The sequence below is a fragment of the Rhinopithecus roxellana genome, chromosome 4 (genome assembly GCF_007565055.1).
Source record: "Rhinopithecus roxellana isolate Shanxi Qingling chromosome 4, ASM756505v1, whole genome shotgun sequence".
In the NCBI taxonomy this organism is placed as follows: Eukaryota; Metazoa; Chordata; class Mammalia; order Primates; family Cercopithecidae; genus Rhinopithecus; species Rhinopithecus roxellana.
The window spans coordinates 132,648,677-132,673,675 of NC_044552.1; positions in this window are offsets into that span (position 1 = coordinate 132,648,677).

The following is a 24,999-nucleotide window of genomic DNA, read 5'->3' on the forward strand; positions in this document are numbered from 1 at the left end:
TTATAGGTGACTAGATGCCTTTCTCATGTTGATTTTAGAATTCATTCTTTCACTTTGACTTAAGAAATTCTTATTATACTGTGCTGTGATAAAGTCATTTTTGCATTGCATTTTCTTGGATATCACTAAGCTTCCCATATTGGAGTGTCTAAATCTCTTTCTAGACTTGCGAGTCTTTCTCTAGTAAATAAGCTTTCACAACTTTTAAAAATCTTTTTGGCTTCCTGGGAATACTGATAATTCATAAGTTCAATGGCTTTATGTAGTCCCAGTGTCTTGAAGTCTTTGTTCATTATTTTTAGTATTTTTCTTTTTTTGTCTAACTAGATTATTTCAAAAGAACTGCCTCTAAGTTCTGAATTATTTTTCTTCTGCTTGCTTGGTGTATTCTATTTTTTTAAGATTTTGGATGTATTTTGCATTTCCTTCAATAAATGCTTTATTTCCAGGATTTCTGGGGTTTTGTTTGTTTTTTAAAGATGTCTATCTTATTGGTATACGTTTTTCATTCACATTCTGAATTGATTTTCTGAGTTCTTTGTATTGGAGTTCAGATTCTCTTGCATCTCATTAAGCTTCTTTAAAATCTATATTTTGAATTATTTACCTGGATTTTGAGGATTTTTTTGGGTTAGGATGTATTGTTGGAGAGTCTTTGGGCTCCTTTGTGGAGAGTGTGGTAAAATTTTCATGGGAAATGGAATGCCAGATGGGTACATCCTCACGTTTTGGTGGTGATGGCGGTGGGCTAAGCATGCCTATCTTTGTGTCCAGGAGCAGCACATGTGGACACCTTTTGTGGTGGTTTCAGGGGCACCAATTCTTGGGCCTCTGGGTGGCTTTCTCAGATGCCAATTATTATAGGGGCATGCCAGGTGAGTGAGCAGGTTCTCAAGTTCCTGGCAGCTGGGGTGGGGTGAGATGCAAAATAGTGGTAGCAGTGTGGTAAGATGGTCTTCTAGTTTCCAAGTGTTATGCTGTTGTGTTAGCAGTGGTTGCAGTGGAAGGTACCAGCTAGCCCCCAAGTGACACTTGTGGGTAGAAGCCAGCTGAGGTAGTTGTAGGGTGTTTATTCCTGACCGCTGTCCCTTGTGGGAAGTGTTCAGGTGGTGGGTTGAGCTGTGGCTCCAGGTGCCAAGATCCTCCATTGCATCTCAGAGGGTGGGGAGAAGCCATGTGAAGCTGGACCAGGCTATCTTGTGCCAAGGCCCCCCAGTGACAAGTGTATACACCAGCAGCACTGGGGGGAAGAGCTGGGCAGAACAATTTTTAGAATCCTGGTGAAATACTTGGTTGAGGGGTGACTGCTTCTGCATGGAGGCCTTGCTATGAGAGGGTGAGCCTGCTGGTCTCAGAAGTTGCAACCTTGGCTGGCAAGTGGAGGACTTGTATTTTTCTCACACTCCATTCTGGGCAGGGCTCTTTCTTCTCTCCTGACTTTCAAAGCTGATGCTGCAGTTCAGTCAGATTAGACAGTTCACTCCTATTCCATCACTCAGTCCCAGGCTGAGCAGGAGCACTCACTCAGCTCAGGATTGAGCCACCTTCGCAACATTTATCCTTCTTACATCTCAAGGGGGTTGCCTGGTTCCAGTGCTAGTGCATGGAGCCCACATCAGGTTTGCTTTTCAGTTCTGGTTGTGGGAGTCCATTTCCCCTCAATCCCCAGTTCTACAATCCACAGCTCAAACTTTCCTAACACCTAGGACTGGCACCCCCAGATCCCAGGACTGCACACAGTATGTTAAGAGCGAGGATCAAGAATGGCATCGTATTGTAGATGCTTCAGTCTCCAAGAGGGTATGGAACTCAGGACATGTTTACCTCCCTGGAGTAGTTTCTTCTCACAGTCTCCTGGGCACTCCCTAAGTTAGATTCAGTGTCTGGGAGGTTCAAGATGCACATCCATGGCCTAAAATGTACAATTACCCAGTGAGAAAGTGAACGACACAAATGCATTCACTCACCCTCTCCTTAATGGGGATTCTCTCCCAGGTTCTGGGCAGCCTTAACCATGCAAGCTACCTGTTTTCTCTCTCCTTTCTAGATTTTGGTGTTTCCTTTTCCTTTTCTGTCAAACTCCCATCTTCCTTTGGGATAATGTATTCAAAGTGTGATTCCCTACACACCGTTTTGTTTTTTCTAAGTGAATGAGGCATGCTTGAGATGCCTCTAGACAGCCATCTTGGGGGAAAAAAAATCCACATTTCTTTAAGAATAAGGATTGTATTATTTCCTATAACATGAATAACTCACCCCCAAAATGTGGAATGTCATCCTCAAGTGTGTCACTGATTTGGGTTATAGAAAATGGTAAATGGGTATATTAAAATTCCCCAAAGCGCTCTTACCATAATCCAAGCTTTTTCCTTCATTGAGCATTCTCCCGATTGTTGTAAGATTTTGTTTTGATTCCAAAACTCACAGAAGTCGATTCTGACAATTTTTGCAATCTTAGTGTTTGCTTTTGCAGTGTGACAGAGTTTTGGAGTTCTCTATTCTGTTGTTTTTTTCCTAAGGCATTCTAACTTACTTTTTAATACTGATTTTAATTTATGATTAGAATAGTCACTTCTTGCAGTGTGGACTTTTATTTCATACTACTTTTGATAGTTTTCTACTATGAAGTCCAGAATTTTACACGTAGTAAATATTAAGCAGTATTTTGTTTTTATTTTTGTTTTGAGACCGAGTCTTGATCTGTCACCCAGGCTGTAATGCAGTGGCGTGATCTCGGCTCACTGCAAGCTCCACATCCCGGGTTCACGCCATTCTCTTGCCTCAACCTCCCGAGTAGCTGGGACTATAGGCACCCGCCACCAGGCCAGGCTAATTTTTTGTATTTTAGTAGAGACGAGGTTTCACTGTGTTAGCCAGGATGGTCTCGGTCTCCTAACCTTGTGATCTGCCTGGCTCGGCCTCCCAAAGTGCTGGGATTACAGGCATGAGCCACCATGCCTGGCCTAAACAGTATTTTAAGAGTACGTGCATGAATGAATTAATAAATCATGTCCATATAAACAGGTTTTATTTTCTGCCCAAGTGACTTATTCTGCAGTATAAGAATCCTGAATGTGGCCGTGTGCGGTGGCTCAAGCCTGTAATCCCAGCACTTTGGGAGGCCGAGACGGGTGGATCACGAGGTCAGGAGATCGAGACCATCCTGGCTAACACGGTGAAACCCCGTCTCCATTAAAAAAAAAAATACAAAAAACTAGCCGGGGGAGGTGGCGGGCGCCTGTAGTCTCAGCTACGCGGGAGGCTGAGGCAGGAGAATGGCGTAAACCCGGGAGGCGGAGCTTGCAGTGAGCTGAGATCTGGCCACTGCACTCCAGCCTGGGCGACATAGCAAGACTCCGTCTCAAAAAAAAAAAAAAAAAAAAAAAAAAGAATCCTGAATGTAAGACAATTTTCCTTATACTCTAAAGTATATTATTTATAGTCACATGAATTTTCCTTTGCTCAATTGTTAGTGAAGATCGAAAACATACCATCACTATTTATATTTTTATAATATCTTTTTACACACAGAATAGTTTTTAATTTAATCATCTCATAATTTCCTCAAATCTAAAATAAACAATATTTTATCCCTTCCCAATTAGTTTTATTTTCTGCCTGAATTATCCAGATAAGGATTGGAAAGTAGCGACCTATTAGTTTGCAGTCTTAAATTCACTTGGGAGTTGAGCAATCCTTTTGCAATAAACTTTGGTTTAAAAATTTTTAATTGACTGTGATAATGTGAAATAGTAACAGAAATATTACCCTTGGGAATGATATTTCTTCCACAGTGCTAGTGACTGACCTGATGTAGTTCATGGATTTTCCATGGTTGATGTAGTTGAGTAAGGGCTATTCCCTTACAAGCAGATCCAGGGTTGAGACTGACAAACTTAGAGTGATACCTTTTTTTTTTTTTTTTTTTTTTTGAGACGGAGTCTCACTCTGTTGCCCAGGCTGAAGTGCAGTGGTGCCATGTCAGCTCACTGCAACCTGTACCTCCCGGGGTTGAAGCGATTCTTGGGCCTCAGCTTCCAGAGTAGCTGGGATTACAGGCATGCACCAACACGTCTGGCTAATTTTTGTATTTTTAGTAGAAATGGGGTTTCACCATGTAGGCCAGGCTGGTCTTGAACTCCTGAGCTCAGGTGATCCATCCACGTTGGCCTCCCAAAGTGCTGGACTTACAGGCATGAGCAACCGTGCCTGGCAGAATAATACATTCTGAAAGACCACTTCCATACTTTATAACGAAAGTCTAACAAACATCTATATAAAAACAGAGTTTTTAAAATGCTGAAAGTGGTATTGTTTAATGCCCTGCATTTATTTTCATGGAAATACTATTTTAGAATACTCATATGTGCCAGGAAAATTCCTTGATACCTTTTAGTAATTATTTATTGCAATATAATGCTAACACCCTAAATTAGGTACAATGTCACCATCTTAGGGAGACTAAGGATCAGAGATGTAAAGGAATTTATAGGAAGATAGCAACTGTAGAGGACCACCGCTCTGATTGCCCCTTCAGGAGAAATCTCACCATGAAGAAATTGGTCAGCACTGGGCTGACCATCTCCAATTACAGTGCCTTTAGAATTCCTCCAGGAGTGTAGCTGGAGATATGCTCTGCTCAGGCAGTGTCAGCCAATGTTCAAGTACAGTAGAACACCAGGGTTTGCTCGAGGAAGGATTCCTCTACTGGCAATCTTTGCTTTAGAGCTTGCTCTTGGGTGCTCGACTTTCTCAGATTTGTACCACAGTCTGAGTCTCCTTCTTCCCAGCTGTCTTCTCTTTCTTCCACTGGTATCAGACCTCATCCACAGCCTGAAAGCTCTTCCTGCCCACTCTTACTCCTTCTACTGTTACCTTTCACAGACATTACTCCAAATAAATATCTTCTGCTGCAAACTCTGTTTTGGCATTTTCTTTCCAGAAGATTCAAACTTACATGGGCAGAAAGAATAATATATGAAAAACAAGGAAGAGTTAGTTACCTATTTGGGGTAGATGTAGTGGCTATTAAGCATACCTAAGTTTTCATTCTATTTCTCCCAGTTAGCAATTTAGTCCTTTTGCACTTTAATATTCTTTTTGTAAAAGGAGGGCAATTACATCTACATTGGTTGTTGTAAATTTCTTGAATGATGTTGTAAAACCTGGCCCTTAGTAGTCTCTCAAAAATGGTAAATATTACCATTTTTGTTTACCATTATTATTGCTAAGAAAGAATATTGTATTGTAAATATTTTAAAATAAAATATAAATAATAATATATATATTTAAGGATTGATTCTAGTTTTAAAATTTAAACATTTCTTCCCCCACAAACTATGTCTTTTCTATGCTCCACACCTCTTCCCAAAATGAGTCTAATTAATGATTTAGACTTTATATTTCTTAACAGATTATTATTTTCCAGATGAGACATTGAGTTTATATTGCCACACAATGTTTGAATTGGTGATATACTGTAATGATATTCAACTATCTGCATAGTAATTAATAATACCTGCCAACAATTAGTAACATAGCTCTAAATGTCTGAAAATGGCACCACACACATTCTCTGGTCAATTATCTTCTAAAAGGATTAGTCAAAGAGGATATATGATTTGACAGTAAAATGCTTAGACCCAAAATGAAAAAGTTTACTATCAAGTTGAAGTCATCTCCTTCACTAACTATGATTTGGGGCAATCATTAACTCACACAAAACTTTAGCTTCCTTATTTATAAAATGAAGAAATTAGGACAGTTTATTTCTAAAGTCTGATTCAGCTATATAATCTAAATACTGATTATAAATAGTTCCCTAGAATTTATAATTTAAGACCACAGGTTATACCATAATATCCCTAGATGTTCAATATTGTAGGATTTTTATGATGTGTGATGAGGATTAATTAATTAATTAATTTTATTTTTTTTGCGATGGAGTTTTGCTCTTGTTGCCCAGGCTGGAGTACAAGGCTCTCGGCTCACTGCAACCTCTGCCTCCTGGGTTCAAGCAATTCTCCTGCCTCAGCCTCCCAAGTAGCTGGGATTACAGGTGCCTGTCACCACACCTGGCTAATTTTTGTATTTTTACTAGAGACAGGGTTTCATCACGTTGGCCAGGCTTGTCTAGAACTCCTGATCTTAGGTGATCTGCCCGCCTCGGCCTCTCAAAGTGCTGGGATTACAGGTGTGAGCCTCTGTGCCTGGCCTCTGAGGATGAATTTTTAAGAAGAGGAAATAGTCAACTGGATCACTATTTGGTAATAGTTTAATAAATTATGTGAGACAATCAGTCCTTGGATTGTTCATTTGATCTTATTTATTTCTAAAAGATTAATACAATAGGGATACACATTAGAACTAATAGAATTTTTTTTTTAATTTCACCAGAAATTATTTTCAAAGGAACCAAGCAAAATTTTTCTACAGACCCTCTCCTGAATACAGAATATCAGGAGAAACATGCACAAATGTATTCTGCTAAAGATGTGAAAAAACTTAGAAATATAAAACTCAGGATATTTTCTGTGCTACGTCTACAATAGAAGCTATGCCAGAGTTTCCAGATTATGAGTTGGTGTCATTAGGAGGAATATGTTTAAGATTTATGTGTAATAATGTCATCCAAAGCAATGTAGGTTCAGAATCTTACCCAAACGGAAGAGATTGCATTTGGCTTCTAGATCAATGATAGGCATGACATTAAAAGCCCGTAGTTAACATCAATAAGTAAGAGTGGGTCACTGGTAATTAAGAATGGAAATGCCACCATCTCCAGCAATTGAAATCTCATTGCGAATGATCTGAATTCAGGCGCGGTGGCTCAAGTCTGTAATCCCAGCACTTTGGGAGGCCGAGACCGGCGGATCACGAGGTCAGGAGATCGAGACCATCCTGGCTAACACGGTGAAACTCCGTCTCTACTAAAAAATACAAAAACTAGCCGGGCGAGGTGGCAGGCGCCTGTAGTCCCAGCCACTCGGGAGGCTGAGGTAGGAGAATGGCGTGAATCCAGGAGGTGGAGCTTGCAGTGAGCTGAGATCCGACCACTGCACTCCAGCCTGGTCGACAGAGTGAGACTCCGTCTCAAAAAAAAAAAAAAGAAAAAGAAAACCCAGAGGGGGTAAATATAAAACCAGTTGGCTAAAGACAGGTATGATTCAGTTGAGTACAGTGGTTACTCATATAGGTTCTACTGTGAACAGCACTGTGATAAACTCTGTAGATCTAAAAATGAATAAGATATGGTCCCTCCCATCAAGAAATAATGATTTAGTAGAAACATAAAGTTTAGTCTCACAGTATTAATGGGCCATTGATGCAAGTTGCTATTTCTTAGTGAATAAATAGGACAAACCAAGAGTGTTAAATTTGAGCAAAGATGCAAATTATTTAGTGAGTCAGTAACTATAATGTCCCAGAGACAAATGTAGGGAGACAGACATAATAACATCAATATTAACATTATCAGACAAAAGCAACTGTATCTGCTCATCTAAGGATTTGTTCTATGTGACAATGACTGTTTTGCATGTTGGTTGGCACTTAATCTTTCACAGCACCAAAAGTTGAATCATCTTAGGATGAAAGAAACGCTAGTAAAATAAACAGAATTTTTCTCTCCAATTGTCTTTCTCTTTCTCTCTCTTTCACACATACACACACCTCAAATGGTACGGACTCTTCTTAATGACTTATACTGTGGTGGTAAAAATCAATGCAGAGCTCTATTTGGAGAATGACTATTTCCGATGACAATGATGGTTAAATAGAATGCTGTAATTGCCAATGCTTTTAGAATATCTGGGGCAATTGGGAAGCCTCTTAACTGGATTAAATGAGAATAAAGATAGCCAGCAATATTTGATGCTTAAATTATAAATTTGATTTAAACATGATGGAATATTTTAGATAATAAAGTAATAAACTCTATTCTTCATAAATCCTATTGGCATAAGAAAGTTAATAGAATGACAGGAATATGACACTATTGATGCCATTTAAATGTAACTGTCCCTAAAAATGCTTTGGAAACAAGACAGTGTTTAGGAAGTATAAGAAATCTGTATATAAGCCAAAGGTGCTGAGATTCAATGTATCATTTTTTTTTTCTTTTCTGTGAGCTAACAGCAGCTATCCCTTCCAAGATCTATACAATACTTGATTACTAGAAATAGTAGCATGTGGCTTGTTAACAATAGTAATTTCTCACAGTTGCTGAGTGCTCACTATGTGCAGGCCCTGGGTTCACTGTTCCTGCTTTGCCTTACCTCACTCAGTTCTCATAACATCACAATGAAATATGTTCTTTCATTATTTCCATTTTATGTGTATGGCAACTGAGACTGTCAACCCATTTTCAGGTCATTCTGAGTCTAGAACTTGCTTCTCTTGTCTTACAGACCTCAGTTGTAACACAGGAGCTACAATCATATATACAATGCTTATTTCACCTATTTGTAAATAAAATTGCTTTTTATGCCAAGGCTCACACATATGTCTGTTTTGTTGCTTTACTCTGGGGCTGTGTTATGGGTGCATGCTTTGTTTTCCAAGCAGAATTGACCTCTTTGGTCTGCACCAGTCATTCAATATTACTTAAGGCAATTTGCTGTCAGCAAGTCTACATATCTTTACATTTCTTATAGATGCAATGCCTGTTTTTAAGTAATATTTATTGATGTTATTCTAAATACTCCCTGCTTTGGGGCAGTAACATTATACATACATTCCATGACAAACATGCTTTGTAAATACATAGTTGCCTGTTTTTCTGGTTCTTTGTAGACAGTCTTTCCAAAGGTAAAATTCAAAAGCTCTTAATCAATATCCCCCTCCAGAAAAAAAAAAAAATGAAAGGCAAATAAGGATGATGATGCTGTTTGTTAAATGTGAAATATCTTCCAATTATGTTTGTGACACTCTACTTAATTCTACCTGCAAAGACTAGGAATCAATTATTTAGTGCAAAACATTTAAATCTAGTATCAGCATCTGGATCACGGATCTCAGTACCATTACAATAAGTTGGATACTTTCCAATCTAGTCATTAGACTGTGAGTCTTTTTATGTGTCGGTGTCCAGATCTCTATGGGTATCCATAAAATATGTTCTTGCTGGTAATCTATGCCTGCTGTTTATCCACAACTTTGTAGCACACAGGATTTCGAAATTATTTAAGGTGTCTGTATCTCCATTTCTTTATCTGTAAAGGAAAGGGGCTGGGTCAGATAACCCATGATATCCATGCCAGAACTAAAACATATTGATTCTGTAGCTAAGAATGGTGATTTACAGGAACTACTGTGCAGTTTAAAGCAACTGCTATCACATTGAAAACACTCATTTATTCTTCCATTTTCTATAAATCATACTTTCACAGATACTAGAAAAATTATTACCATCATTGCTGATAGGAAATTCTAAATTCCTACTTGCCCTGGAATTATTAGGTAGCTCATTCCTTTATGCTCTGTTATTTTAGCACAAGACCAGAGAACAGAGGTTTCTGGCAAATCAGGATGTGATCATGAGATAAGATTCATGAGTATGAAAAGCCAACACATTGAGGTTGAAGAGCGGAGAAGTAGAAAGAGTCTTTGATGACAATAGTGAGCAGCAAAAGCAAGACAAGCAAATTCCTTTCTCTGGGTATTCTGTTATGAGAGAAAAATAGATTTTTATTTGTGCAAGGCAGTTGCTTAGGTTTTTCTATTACTTGAAGCTAAATACACTCCAGCTAATCAAAGTTTAGAGTTACCCACCTTTTAGGATTAGATGAAGTTTAAGAACTATGAAATCTATTTGCTAATTGACACTGAGCTATGGTGTTATTTCAGCCTTTTAATGTTTTCTTGTGATTGATGAGATATTTGTATTAAGTGCTTCAGTTTTATGCATTTGTTTGTATTATTTTTTCTTTTTCACTTAGTGAGTTAGCAGCTATCATGGATAAATTCCTGCATTTAGAATTTAATAGAAATCTTTTTCTGTTGGGAGACATTCCTTGATATCATTTGTTATTTATTTTCAATTATCTCCAGGTTTACCTCTTTCACTGTTTACAGATTATGACAAATGATCAGCAATCCCAAGTTATTTACTTGATGTGAACATTTCCAAGAGCAAAATATTTCAATACTACCATCCTGGATTATCAAATCAAAGTACTGAAAGTACTTCAAACAAAACAGAAGCATAGTTTACTGACATCTTCCAAGTCCCTTGTTGAATCCCAGAGGATAAAAATAAGTCTATTTATATATAAGGAGAATAATATTTAATCTCATCCCCATCTCATCTTTTGAGAATAATATGTTAGCCATCTGAGATACTTTTGAGATATCAAATGAATTGCATAGCATTAAAAATGACTGATTAACTTTGTCAAAATGCTAGAACTGGCTTATGAATCTTTACCTTTCATCATGTTTTCACAGGAATATTTAAAATGCTTTTCTGTAGAAATGAATACTTTGCAACTTATACAGTCACTTGAAACCAACTCAAGAATTCTAAGAGGCCTTCAGGAATTGATTCTAGGGCAACCTCATCCAATCTTATGAACTCTTCAATTACACACCCTATGTCCAGTGTATATTCATTAGTTGGTTGAATATAGATCTGCTGATATAAAACTTTCTACACATAGAATATAGATCTGGTAATAGATAACTCTCTGCACATTTGTTTCTTGCACAAGTATAATTAATTGAAAGTTCTCACGCTTGAGCTGATATCTGTCTCATGTAATTATACCCATTGGTACTACCATTAAATCCATATTTCAACATTTGTTTACACAATATCTTGAGTCTTCAAATCCTTTACTGAAGCAAAAATATATTACATATCAATTGCCTTTAAACAATTTAACAAGGCAGTCCCTTTTTCAGAAAGTGTTCACCTGGGTATCTGCCATTACTTGAGTTGAGCAAATTCATGTGGTCTTCTAGTAATTGTTATTCACTTTTTCTATACTCATAAATCATCTCTTTAAGTTGTCTACTTAGTTTCTTGCCTGGACCAGGATCAGTGTCAAATAAGTATGTGTCAAGATTACTCAATACCTTGCAACATATAAAAGGGTTATCAAGTGCAACAGTTCCATAAAAACTCATTTTTCTTTAAAAAAAAAATAAGACTTTTAATTATTTAAAAAGTACATGACTTAGAATCTTAAAAGTAACTTACAGTAAGACTTTACCAATTTTGTTAATTTTGTTAAAAAGAAAATGATTTACTGACTGAAACAGTTAATTTAACAATCATTTGAAATTGAGGAAAACAAAATATACTTATTTTGTATGTACAATGTACATATTTTACTATTAAATGTTACATTTAATAGTAAAATCAATTCCATTTGATTGATTCTCACAATATGCTTTTGTTTATGTTTTTTGCCAATCTAGTGCATTTGTGGGTAATCTATGGTTGCAAAAAATGAAATAATATAACCTGCACATTAATGTTAGCTGGTATTTAAATTTACATGAAAAAGTAAGATTTTTGTGAAAAAATATATATATGTCAGAACTTCACTCATTCATTAGTGGTATGAGAAACTTTTTTACTTAAGTAGAAAATAGTTTTTGAATACTGGGGCAACCTCATCCAATCTCATGAAACCTTTAGTTATACACATATGTCTAGTCTACATTTATCAGTTGGTTGAATGTAGATCTGGTGGATAGTTAACTTTATACGCATAGAATATAGATCTGGAAGTAGATAACTCGCTACACATCTATTTCTTGCACAAGTCTAATTAACTGAAAGTTTTCGTTGTTGAGCTGATAGAGTATATTTCCTTAAATTTTTTGTGTTAGTCACAACACACTGCTAGTCACTTCTACTAAGTTTTTTCTGTATTAAACATTTTTATCTATCACGTTCTTAAGTCTAGAATACAAAAGTTATAACCTAAGAATTTATAGATTTTCACAGAGTTAATACTGTAACTATTAGCCATTTCATGCTACCAATATTACATTGCCAAACATGGATTGGAAAGAGATGTGCAGTAATCCACTATTATATTGTATTTCCACTATACTAATACAATAAACATAACCTCAAGAACATAAAATAAGTAGAAAGTCATGAGTTTTGAGTAATTATTATCTGTTTTAAATATAATTTATTTAATTTTATATATATAAAATTTAATTTTTACTGATGGCCATATTTAACAATGGGGCTCGCAATATTCCTGAAAATTTAACGATGGGTTCTTACAATGCAATACAAGGCAGTTCACACGCACCACTAAATGTAGCACAAGGTGAGGCATAATAAGAACACTCTGGATGTATAGATGCTCTTAAAAGTTTTGCCTTTCCCCAAGAGTAAACAGAAGCTATTGGAAATCATTGCAGAGGCCTGTTAGGAATGTGAACGCAAGTGTTAGATGTTCTGCCTGTGCTGCTCAGTTGTGGTGTGTCCATAAGCAAGTTTCTTAGCCTCTTTGTGTTCCAGCCTTCTCAGCTGTAAAATGAAAATAATAATGATGAAAATGATATGTATCTCACATATGAAATGAGGTAACATACATAAAATTCTTAGAGCAAGGCCTAGAACACAGTAAATACTTAATATATGTTAACGATATTATAATAGAATGTTAAGATAGAATATAATATGATCAGATTTACAGTTTAAAAGATCACTCTGCTTGTTGTATGGAGTACTCAACTGTGGTACTCAACTATAGTAGAAAATGAAATTAAATATATATTGTCACTCTAGGGAGGTTCTTGGATTCAGTTGATGATAATAGAGACACAGCCAACTACATAAATTTTGAAAGACATCAAAAAGAAAGAACAGTGGACATGTCAAGCACAACTGCAAGGTTTTTAAATTAGGCAATCAATAGATTTCTCCTTCACTTAGAAAGAAAATAGTGAAAGGAATTACTTTAGAGCCAGGTGAGAGATTGTTAGTTTGGTTTTGGAATTTTATATATAGGAAGTGCAGTTAAGACTTTCAGGACATGTGGAATAGATCGAGGAGAGTTCTGGGCTGTAAATACATTTTGGAGTTATTGACATAAAAAGGAAGACAGTTAAAGACACAAGGGTAAATGTTGCTGGCAAGATGGCCAAATAGGAACAGCTCTGGTCTGCAGCTCCCAGCAAGATTGATGCAGAAGGTGGGTGATTTCTGCATTTCCAACTGAGGTACCTGGTTCATCTCACTGGGACTGGTTGGACAGTGGGTGCAGCCCACGGAGGGCGAGCCGAAGCAGGTTGGGGTGTTGTCTCACCCAGGAAGCCTGAGAGGTTGGGGAATTTTCTCTCCTACCCAAGAGAAGCCATGAGGGACTGAGCCTGAAGAACTCTGGCACAGATAATGCACTTGTCCCATGGTCTTCACAACCCACAAACCAGGAGATTCCCTCTGGTGCCTACCCCTCCAGGGCCCTGGGTTTCAAGCACAAAACTGGGCAGCAATTTGGGCAGACACCAAGCTAGCTGTAGTAGTTCTTTTTTCCATACCCCAGTGGCTCCTGGAAGGCCAGCAAGACAGAACCATTCACTCCCCTAGAAAGGGGTGCTGGAGCCAGGGAGTCAAATGGTCTGGCTCGGTGGGTCCCACCCCTACGGAGCCCAGCAAACTAATATCCACTGGCTTGAAATTCTCATTCCCAGCACAGTGGCAGTCTGAGATCGACCTGGGACACTGGAGCTTGGTGGGGGTAGGGGCATGCGCCATTGCTAAGGCTTGAGTAGGTGGTTTTATATGCACAGTGTAAAAACAAGGCCACTGGGAAGTTTGAACTGGGTAGATCCCACTGCAGCTTAGCAATGCTGCTGTGGCCAGGCTGCCAGATTTCTCTTCTCTGGGCAAGGCATCTCTGAAAAAAAGGCAGAAGCACCAGTCAGGGACTTATAGATACAACCCCCATCTCCCTGGGACAGAGCACCTAGGGAAAGGGGTGGCTGTGGGCACAGCTCCAGCAGACTTAAATGACCCTGCCTGATGTCTCTGAAGAGAGCAGCAGACCTCCTGGCACAGCATTCAACCTCTGCTAAGGGTCAGACTGCCTCCTCAAGTGGGTACCTGACCCCTGTGTATCCTGACTTGGAGACACCTTCCGGTAGGAGCTGACAGACAACTCATACAGGAGAGCTCTGGCTGGCATCTGGCAGGTGCCCCTCTGGTACGAAGCTTCCAGAGAAAAGATCAGGCAGCAATCTTTGCTGTTCTGCAACCACTGCTGGTGATACCCAGGCAAACAGGGTCAAGAGTAGACCTCCATCAAACTCCAGCAAACTGGCAGCAGAGGGGCCTGACTGTCAGAAGGAAAACTAACAAACAGAAAGGAATAGCACGTCCACTCAAAGACCCCATCCAAAGGTCATCAGGTTCAAAGACCAAAGGTAGATAAATCCACAAAGATGGGGAGAAAGAAGCCCAAAAAGGCTGAAAATTCCAAAAACCAGAATACCTCTTGTTCTCCAAAGGATCACAACTCCTAGCCAGCAAGGGAGCAAAACTGGACAGAGAATGAGTTTGACAAATTGACAGAAGTAGGCTTCAGAAGGTGGGTAATAACAAACTCCTCTGAGCTAAAGGAGCATGTTCTAAATCAATGCAAGAAAGATAAGAACCTTGAAAAAAAAGTTAGATGAATTGCTAACTAGAATAACCAGTGTAGAGAAGAACATGGAATGGAATGGAGAAATGGAATGTAGCTGAAAAACACAGCACAAGAACTTCATGAAGCATACACAAGTCTCAACAGTTGAATCGATCAAGCAGAAGAAAAGGTATCAGTGACTGAAGATCAACTTAATGAAATAAAGAAAAAAGACAAGATTAGAGAGTAAAGAATAAAAAGGAATGAACAAAGCCTATAAGAAATATGGGACTATGTGATAAGAACAAATCTAGGTTTGATGTACCTCAAAGTGACGAGGAGAATGAAACCAAGTTGGAAAACACTCCTCAGGATATTATCCAGGAGAACTTCCACAACCTAGCAAGGCAGGCCAACATTCAGATTCAGGAAACACAGAGAACACTACAAAGATACAACTCGAGAAGAGCAACCTGAAGACACATAATTGCCAGATTCACCAAAGTTGAAATGAAGGAAAAAATGTAGAGGGCAGCCAGAGAGAAAGGTCGGGTTACCCACAAAAGGAAGCCCATCAGACTAATAGCAGATCTCTCAGCAGAAACCCTACAAACCAGAAGAGAGTGGGGGCCAATATTCGACATTCTTAAATAAAAGAATTTGCAACCCAGAATTTCACACCCAGCCAAACTAAGCTTCATAAGTGAAGGAGAAATAAAATCCTTTACAGACAAGCAAATGCTGAGAGATTTTTTGTCGCCACCAGGCCTGCCTTACAAGAGCTCCTGAAGGAAGCACTAAACATGGAAAGAAACAACTGGTACCAGCCACTGCAAAAACATACCAAATTGTAAAGAACATTGACACTATCAAGAAACTGTATCAACTAACAGGCAAAACAACCAGCTAGCATCATAATGACAGGATCAAATTCACATGTAACAATATTAACCTTAAATGTAAATGGGCTAAACACCCCAATTAAAAGACACGCACTGGCAAATGGGATAGAGTCAAGACCCATCAGTGTGCTGTATTCAGGAGACACATCTCACATGGAAAGACACATCGAGGCTCAAAATAAAGGGATGGAGGAATATTTACCAAGCAAATGGAAAGCAAAAGCAGGAGTTTCAATCCTAATCTCTGATAAAACAGATTTTAAGTCAACAAAGATCAAAAGAGACATCGGAGGGCATTACATAATGGTAAAAAAATCAATGCAGCAAGAAAAGCTAACTGTCTTAAATGTATATGCACCTAATACAGGAGCACCCAGATTCATAAAGCAAGTTCTTAGAGACCTACAAAGAGACTTAGACTTCCACACAATAATACTGGGAGACTTTAACACCCCACTGTCAATATTAGACAGATCAATAAGACAGAAAATTAACAAAGATATTTAGGACTTGAACTCATCTCTAGACCCAGTGGACCTAATAGACATCTACAGAACTCTCCACCCCAAATCAACAGAATGTACGTTCTTCTCAGCACCTCATCCACTTATTCTAAAATTGACCACATAATTGGAAGTGAAACACTCTTCAGCAAATGCAAAAGAACAGAAATCATAACAAACAGTCTCTCAGAACACAGTGCAATCAAATTAGAACTCAGGATTAAGAAACTCACTCAAAACTGCAAAACTACATGGAAACTGAGCAACCTGCTCCTGAATGACTATTGGTTAAATAATGAAATGAAGGCACAAATAAATATGTTCTTTGAAACCAATAAGAATGATGACACAACTTACCAAAATCTCTGGGACACATTTAAAGCAGTGTGTAGAGGGAAATTTATAGCAATAAATGCCCACAGGAGAAAGCAGGAAAGATCTAAAATTGACACCCTCACATCAAAATTAAAAGAACTAGAGAAGCAAGAGGAAACAAATTCAGAATCTAGGAGAAGACAAGAAATAATTAAGATCAGAGCAGAACTGAAGGAGGTAGAGACATGAAAAACCCTTCAAAAAATCAGTGAATCCAGGAACTGGTTTTTTGAAAAGATCAACAAAATAGATAGACCACTAGCCAGACTAATAAAGAAGTAAAGAAAGAAGAATAAAATAGATGCCATAAAAAATGATAAAGGGGATATCACCGCCAATCCCACAGAAATACAAACTACCACCAGAGAATACTATAAACACCTCTATGCAAATAAACTAGAAAATCTAGAAGAAATGGATAAATTCCTGGACACATACACCCTCCCAAGTCTAAACCAGGAAGAAATCAAATCTCTGAATAAACCAATAACAAGTTCTGAAATTGAGGCAGTAATTAATAGCCTACCAACCAAAAAAAAAGCCCAGGACCAGATGGATTCACAGCCGAATTCTACCACAGGTACAACGAGGAGCTGATACCATTCCTTCTGAAACTATTGCAAAAAACAGAAAAAGAGGGAATCCTCCCTAACTCATTTCATGAGGCCAGCATCATCCTGATACCAAAACCTGGCAGAGATACAACAAAAAAAGAAAATTTTAGACCAATATCCCTGATGAACATCTATGTGAAAATCCTCAATAAAATACTGGCACACTGAATCCAGCAGCACATCAAAAAGCTTATCCACCACCACCAAGTCAGCTTCATCCCTGGGATGCAAGGCTGGTTCAACATATGCAAATCAATAAATGTTATCAATCACATAAACAGAACCAATGACAAAAACCACATGATTATCTAAATAGAGGCAGAAAAGGCCTTCCACAACATTCTACACCCCTGCATGCTAAAAACTCTCAATAAACTAGGTATCGATGGAATGTATCTCAAAATAGTAAGAGCTATTTATGACAAACCCACAGCCAATATCATACTGAATGGGCAAAAACTGGAAGCATTCCCTTTGAAAACCGGCACAAGACTCACCACTCCTATTCAACATAGTATTGGAAGTTCTGGCCAGGGCAATCAGGCAAGAGAAAGAAATAAAGGGTATTCAAATGGAAAGAGAGGAAGTCAAATTATCTGTTTGCAGATGACATGATTGTTTATTTAGAAAACCCCTTTGTCTCAGTCCAAAATCTCCTTGATAAACAACTTCAGCAAAGTCTCAGGATATAAAATCAATGTGCAAAAATCATAAGCATTCCTATTCACCAATAACAGACAAACAGAGAGCCAAATCATTAGTGAACTCCCATTCACAATTTCAACAAAGAGAATAAAATACCTAGGAATACAATTCACAAGGAATATGAAGGACCTCTTCAAGGAGAACTACAAACCACTGCTCAAGGAAATAAGAGAGAACACAAATAAATGGAAAAACATTCCATGCTCATGGATAGGAAGAATCAATATTGTGAAAATGGCCATACTGCCCAAAGTAATTTGTAGATTCAATGCTATCGCCATCAGGCTACCACAGACTTTCTGCACGGAATTGGAAAAAAACTACTTTAAAGTTCACGTGGAACCAAAAAAGAGCCCACATTGCCAAGGACAATCTTGGGCAAGAAGAACAAAGCTGGAGGCATCATGCTACCTGACTTCAAACTAGACTACAAGGCTACAGTAACCAAAACAGCATGGTACTGATACCAAAACAGATATACAGACCAATGGAACAGAATAGAGGCCTCAGAAATTACGCCACACATCTACAACCACCAGATCTTTGACAAACCAGACACAAACAAGCAATGAGGAAAAGATTCTCTATTTATTAAGTGGTATTGGGAACACTGGCTAGGCACATGCAGAAAACTGTACCCCCTCCTTATACCTTATACAAAAATCAACTCCAGATGGATCAAAGACTTAAATGTAAGACCTAGAACCATAAAAATCCTAGAAGAAAACCTGGGCAATACCATTCAGGACATAGGCATGGGCAAAGACTTCATGTCTAAAACATCAAAAGCAATGACAACAAAAGCCAAAATTGACAAATGGGATCTAATTAAACTAAAGAGCTTCTGCACAGCAAAAGAAACTACCATCAGAGTGAACAGGCAACCTACAGAATGGGAGAAAATTTTTGCAATCTATCCATCTGACAAAGGGCTAATATCCAGAATCTATAAAGAACATAAGCAGATTTACAAGAAAAAAACAACCCCATCAAAAAGTGGGCAAAGGATATGAACAAGCACTTCTCACAAGAAGACATTTATGCAGCCAACAGACATATGAAAAAAAGCTCATCATCACTGGTCATTAGAGAAATGCAAATCAAAACCACAATGAGATACTATCTCATGCCAGTTAGAATGGCAATCATTAAAAAGTCAGGAAACAACAGATGCTGGAGAGGATGTGGAGAAATAGGAATGCTTTTACACTGTTGGTGGGAGTGTAAATTAGTTCAACCATTGTGGAACACAGTGTGGTGATTCCTCAAGGATCTAGAATTAGAAATACCATTTGACCCAGGAATCCCTTTACTGGGCATATACCCAAAAGATTGTAAATCATTCTACTAAAAGACACATGCACACATATGTTTATTGCAGCACTATTCACAATAGAAAAGACTTGGAACCAACCCAAATGTCAATCAATAATAGACTGGATAAAGAAAACGTGGCACATACACACCATGGAATACTATGCAGCCATAAAAAGGAATGAGTTCAAGTCTTTTGCAGGGACATGGATGAAGCTGGAAACCATCATTCTCAGCAAACTATCACAAGGACAGAAAGCCAAACACTGCATGTTCTCACTCATAAGTGAACAATGAGAGCACATGGGCATAGGGAGAGGAACATCACACACCAGGGCCTGTTGGTGGGTGGGGAGCTAGGGGAGGGATAACATTAGGAGAAATACCTAGTGTAGGTGAGGGGTTGATGGGTGCAGCAAACCACCATGGCACGTGTATACCTATGTAACAAAACTGCTCAGTCTGCATATGTACCCCAGAACTTAAAGTATAATAAAAAATATATTGCCTTTCAGTAGATTAGAGTATGTGGTAGAAACAGCATGCCTTGTCTGAGGAGTGTTAATGCTGAAAGGTTGTACTGAAGAAAAAATGTCAGAGAAAACCAGTTATTCAAGGCAGAGATTATTATCTCCATTTCACTGATAAGAAAACTGAGGTTCACTTGTAGATTTTAAGTAAATTTGTCTGAAGTCATATAGTTATAATGGAACTGGGAGCTTCATATAGTGGAGCTGGGATTAACTCATTTTTAACCTGTTCTTGGTCTATATGCCACACTTTACTGAGTGTCTTGCTATCAACTTCAGCCTTTTCATTAAATGTCATGTGTCCAGTACCCAGTGATTGGTAGTTTCTTCTTCCTTCATTCTCTTTCTGCACTGGAAGATCCATCAGTGTCCAACTGAGTTTCTTATTCTGCAATATAGGAAAGAAAGGGAGAGAGACAGAGGTGGAGAAACAAAGAGAGACAGACAGAGAGAGAGAGATAAAGACAGAGAAATAGAGAGACAGTGAGACAGTGAGAGAAAGGGGGAAAGAGAGGAAGAGCTGGGGAAAGACTTATGAAGATCCTTTTCTGCTGAAGTAATTTGTCTAGCTTGGTAATAATGGTCCTATGAGAGTCTCTAAGGCATTCTGAGCGACTGTGCTTTGTTTACAATGTCTTAGGGAGGAAAGAAAATCTATTTAGATGCGAGTGGTGCCAAGTGAGAAGGGAAACAGAGGGAACACATCATTAACCTCCACGTATTTAAATATGAACTGACATGACCATACATCTTCCAAAGGAAAGCCAAAGAAAGAAGAAGTGTGAGGATGTGAATTTAGAAGTGAGGGGCTGAGCAGGGCTGAAGGGAGGCGCTCATTTTCCCCTACTGGTGCTATTCATACTAGTCAGTAGTCAGGGCTTCACTTTCAAGCATCTCTGACCTCAAGCTAGAATTCAAAATCAAATTATATAAATAGTGTCTAAGGAACCACAAAACATCCAACAACAGGTCAATAAAATGTATACTTTTTAAGTACTGTGTCAAAGGTATGCATGCAAATCTGTATCATAAAGAATAGAAAAAACAAGTAAATATTAAAATTCCAGTTTAAAAAATCTCACTCAAAAGTGAATAAACAAAGCACTCAGATGAATCTGCAACATTCAATTTTATAAGTGCTGCATGGTTGAAAAAGGCATTAATTGCTCATTCTAACTCTAAGGCCCCAACAGTTTAGCCCTTTTACAGTAGGGGGAAAAAATCCAACGACCCCAGAATATTTCATATTCAACTCAGGAGATACTCATCTAAGGATGCTGCTGAAGTGTTGAAATACTAGGAGCATTTTCATCTGGCATACAGGTATATTTCAGACAATGCCGAGGAGCTAGATTGATTAAAAACACATGAGGGATAAATTTAATTTTGGATTATTATTATTCAGCATTTGTATAGGATTTACCTTTTAAAGATATTTAAATTGTTTCAATATATTCACAACCTTCCTGTTCATAGACTAGCATTAGCCTCACTTTTTAAATAAGAAATTTATGTTACCTTACCTTCTAAATAAGGAAACTGCGGCAGAAAGTTAAGTGGTGGCTTAAAGTCTGCTCATAGAAACACTTTTCCTTTAGTTGAGGGCTAATTCATTTGAAGTGAATTACCTATTCTCAGGAGCCCCATGATGGTCCTAGCAAGGGTAATTTATTTCCAAGAAGGGAGTTCTTTGCTTTTAAGAGGAAACATTTTTACTTATTGTATTGTAGAATTGTGTCTGTTACTAATATAATAAGAAATACATATCGTGACTACACTAACATTAAGCCAAATACTGTGTTCTGTTTTTTCCTACCAGATGTTTTATGGCATGTAAGTGTGTTAAGGAAGATTGATAAACCTAATAAACTTACATATAAACCTATCAGTGAAGGATTATAGAGAGGAAATTCTACTTTGGTTTGGAATACTTGCAAGGATTCTGACAAAGGTTTTGCTCTACTGTAGTTCATTGCCATTTTTAAGAGAACTATTTTTATCCTACGCTTTGCAGCACTTAGGCTTACACTAAGAAGAGAATATGCAAAGGTTTTAACCAAATTTTGTCACTAACTCAGCTGTAAAGTATTTTGTACCTCAGGTTTTTGCATCTTTAGAAATGGAAATATAATTGATTAGGTGCCAATCAGTTTTATTTAATCTGATTTGATTCCTTAAGAAAAAGGGTTAAATTTTTAGAAATTTAAATTGTTTTTATTAAAGAGGGAAAAGGAAGCTAAATTATTTTCCATTGTAGCTATGTAATTAATTTAGCTGCTGAAAGGTGAAGGCACGGTTTACAGGGAGAATTTGTAGTAGAAAAGAGAAAATCAGAGATAAAAGAGTTATAATCTAGAAAATGGGAAAAAAGGATATAGATTGACTATTACCAAAATAGCAACTTAGACCTGTTCTTTTTTTCAAACTATAGAAGTGTATTCACTGAAAGTATTTAAATAATGTAGTAAAAACTGTATAATTAATATATTAAAATCACTTTTATGTTGACACAGTAAAAAGCATCTTAAAGTTTGTATGACTATCTTTCTAGACGTTTTCCAATGTTATACACGAGTAAACTTAACAGAATTCATGTAGCTCTGATTGTCTTTCTTATATGAACATTTGATACATGTCTTTTGATGAACAAAAGCAATGATTTCTCTTAGGCATTTATCTAGGTTCAGAATTCCTGGGTCAAAAGGTAATGATATATCCAGCTTTAGTAAATACTGTCAAACAGATTTTCAAAGTGGTTGTAAAAGTAGGTGGTTGTTTCATTCACATTCTCCTTTACCTTCTCCCGAATTCTTGACATTGTCAGTATTTTACATTTTAGCCATTCCTGTGTGTTTGTAGTGATATTGGAGTGTGCAATTCTTGAGCCCCCTTTTTTTGTATTTCCCAGGAGACTAGTGATGTTGAGCAGTTTTCAAATGTTTGTTAGTTACTTGCATGACCTCTTTTGTGAACTTCATGTTCAAGTGTTTTGAGAAATTGTCTATTGGATTATCTGCCTAGTCCTTATTGAATTGTAGTAGTATATTACTCTAAATATGATAGCATACATATTTAACTTATTACAGTCTAATATAAATAATCACTTTTACCAATTCTATTTATGCTCATCACTTTTTTGTGTTATTTTTATGAATATTAGTTATAGATATATTTAAAAATTTATGGAACATACTTATTGTTAAATAACCTTACTTTCATTTCAATTGCTGTCTTTTCTTCTGTTATTATTTTCCTTCTGACCAAATAATTCCCCTTAGCATTTTAAAAATACAGGTCTGTTAGTAAAAAAAAAAAAAAAAAAAAAAAAAAAAAAAAAAAATTGTCTTTTCAATACAGAGACATTATTGTCTTTTATAGGATTCTGAGGGGACATTTATTTGTTCCCGGTACTTTCTTTCAGCTCCTATATTTTTAGAGAGATGTCAGCGGTCAATAATATTGTTTCCCTTTTGAAGGTTATATGTATTTTTCCTCTGGTTGTTTTATACACTGTCTATTTTTCTTTGGTTTTCAGAATTTTGAAATATGATGTGACTTCAGTATATTATTTTATTATATTTTATTATTATTTATCTTTCTTGGTGTTTGTAGAGATTCTTCGTTCGGTGATTGAATATCTTCTGTTGGTATTTTTAAAATTCATCATCTCTTCAAATATTTATTCTACCCAATTCTTGGTTACATCTCTTAGAATTCCAATTATAAATAGTTTAAGTTCATATATATTCCACTAGTCTCTTACACTTCCCTGTGTTTTTCTTTTTTCTCTGTATGTGTATCTGTATACCTTTTTTGATCTGTCTCCCAGTTCACTAATTCTTTTTTTCTTATATCTAAGTTTACTGTTATTATCATGCATTCATCGAATTTCACATATTATATTAATAGTTCCAGTTTTATGATTTCAATATTACATTTTGCAGAGTCAACTTTTCTTATGAAATCCTTGAAATTTTACTCTGTTTTAGCCAATTTCTTGTATTTTCTTAAATGTACTAGTCATAGTTGCATCCTTTTCTTTTTTTTTAAATTTTTTTTATTATACATTAAGTTCTAGGGTACATGTGCATAATGTGCAGGTTTGTTACATATGTATACTTGTGCCATGTTGGTGTGCTGCACCCATCAACTCGTCAGCACCCATTAATTCATCATTTATATCAGGTATAACTCCCAATGCAATCCTTCCCCGCCCCCCCCCCATGATAGGCCCCGGTGTGTGATGTTCCCCTTCCCGAGTCCAAGTGATCTCATTGTTCAGTTCCCACCTATGAGTGAGAAAATGCAGTGTTTGGTTTTCTCTTCTTGTGATAGTATGCTAAGAATGATGGTTTCCAGCTGCATCCATGTCCCTACAAAGGACACAAACTCATCCTTTTTTATGGCTGCATAGTATTCCATGGTGTATATGTGCCACATTTTCTTAATCCAGTCTGTCACAGATGGACATTTGGGTTGATTCCAAGTCTTTGCTATTGTGAATAGTGCCGCAATAAACATACGTGTTCATGTGTCTTTATAGCAGCATGATTTATAAGCCTTTGGGTATATACCCAGTAGTGGGATGGCTGGGTCATATGGTACATCTAGTTCTAGATCCTTGAGGAATTGCCATACTGTTTTCCATAATGGTTGAACTAGTTTACAATCCCACCAACAGTGTAAAAGTGTTCCTATTTCTCCACATCCTCTCCAGCACCTGTTGTTTCCTGACTTTTTAATGATTTCCATTCTAACTGGTGTGAGATGGTATCTCATTGTGGTTTTGATTTGCATTTCTCTGATGGCCAGTGATGATGAGCATGTTTTCATGTGTCTGTTGGCTGTATGAATGTCTTCTTTTGAGAAATGTCTGTTCATATCCTTTCCCCACTTTTTGATGGGGTTGTTTTTTTCTTGTAAATTTGTTTGAGTTCTTTGTAGATTCTGGATACTAGCCCTTTGTCAGATGAGTATATTGAAAAATTTTCTCCCATTCTGTAGGTTGCCTGTTCACTCTGATGGTAGCTTCTTTTGCTGTGCAGAAGCTGTTTAGTTTAATTAGATCCCATTTGTCAATTTTGGCTTTTGCTGCCGTTGCTTTTGGTGTTTTAGACATGAAGTCCTTGCCCATGCCTATGTCCTGAATGGTACTACCTAGGTTTTCTTCTAGGGTTTTTATGGTATTAGGTCTAACATTTAAGTCTCTAATCCATCTTGAATTAATCTTTGTATAAGGAGTAAGGAAAGGATCCAGTTTCAGCTTTCTACTTATGGCTAGCCAATTTTCCCAGCACCATTTATTAAATAGGGTGTCCTTTCCCCATTTCTTGTTTCTCTCAGGTTTGTCAAAGATCAGATGGCTGTAGATGTGTGGTATTATTTCTGAGGACTCTGTTCTGTTCCATTGGTCTATATCTCTGTTTTGGTACCAGTACCATGCTGTTTTGGTTACTGTAGCC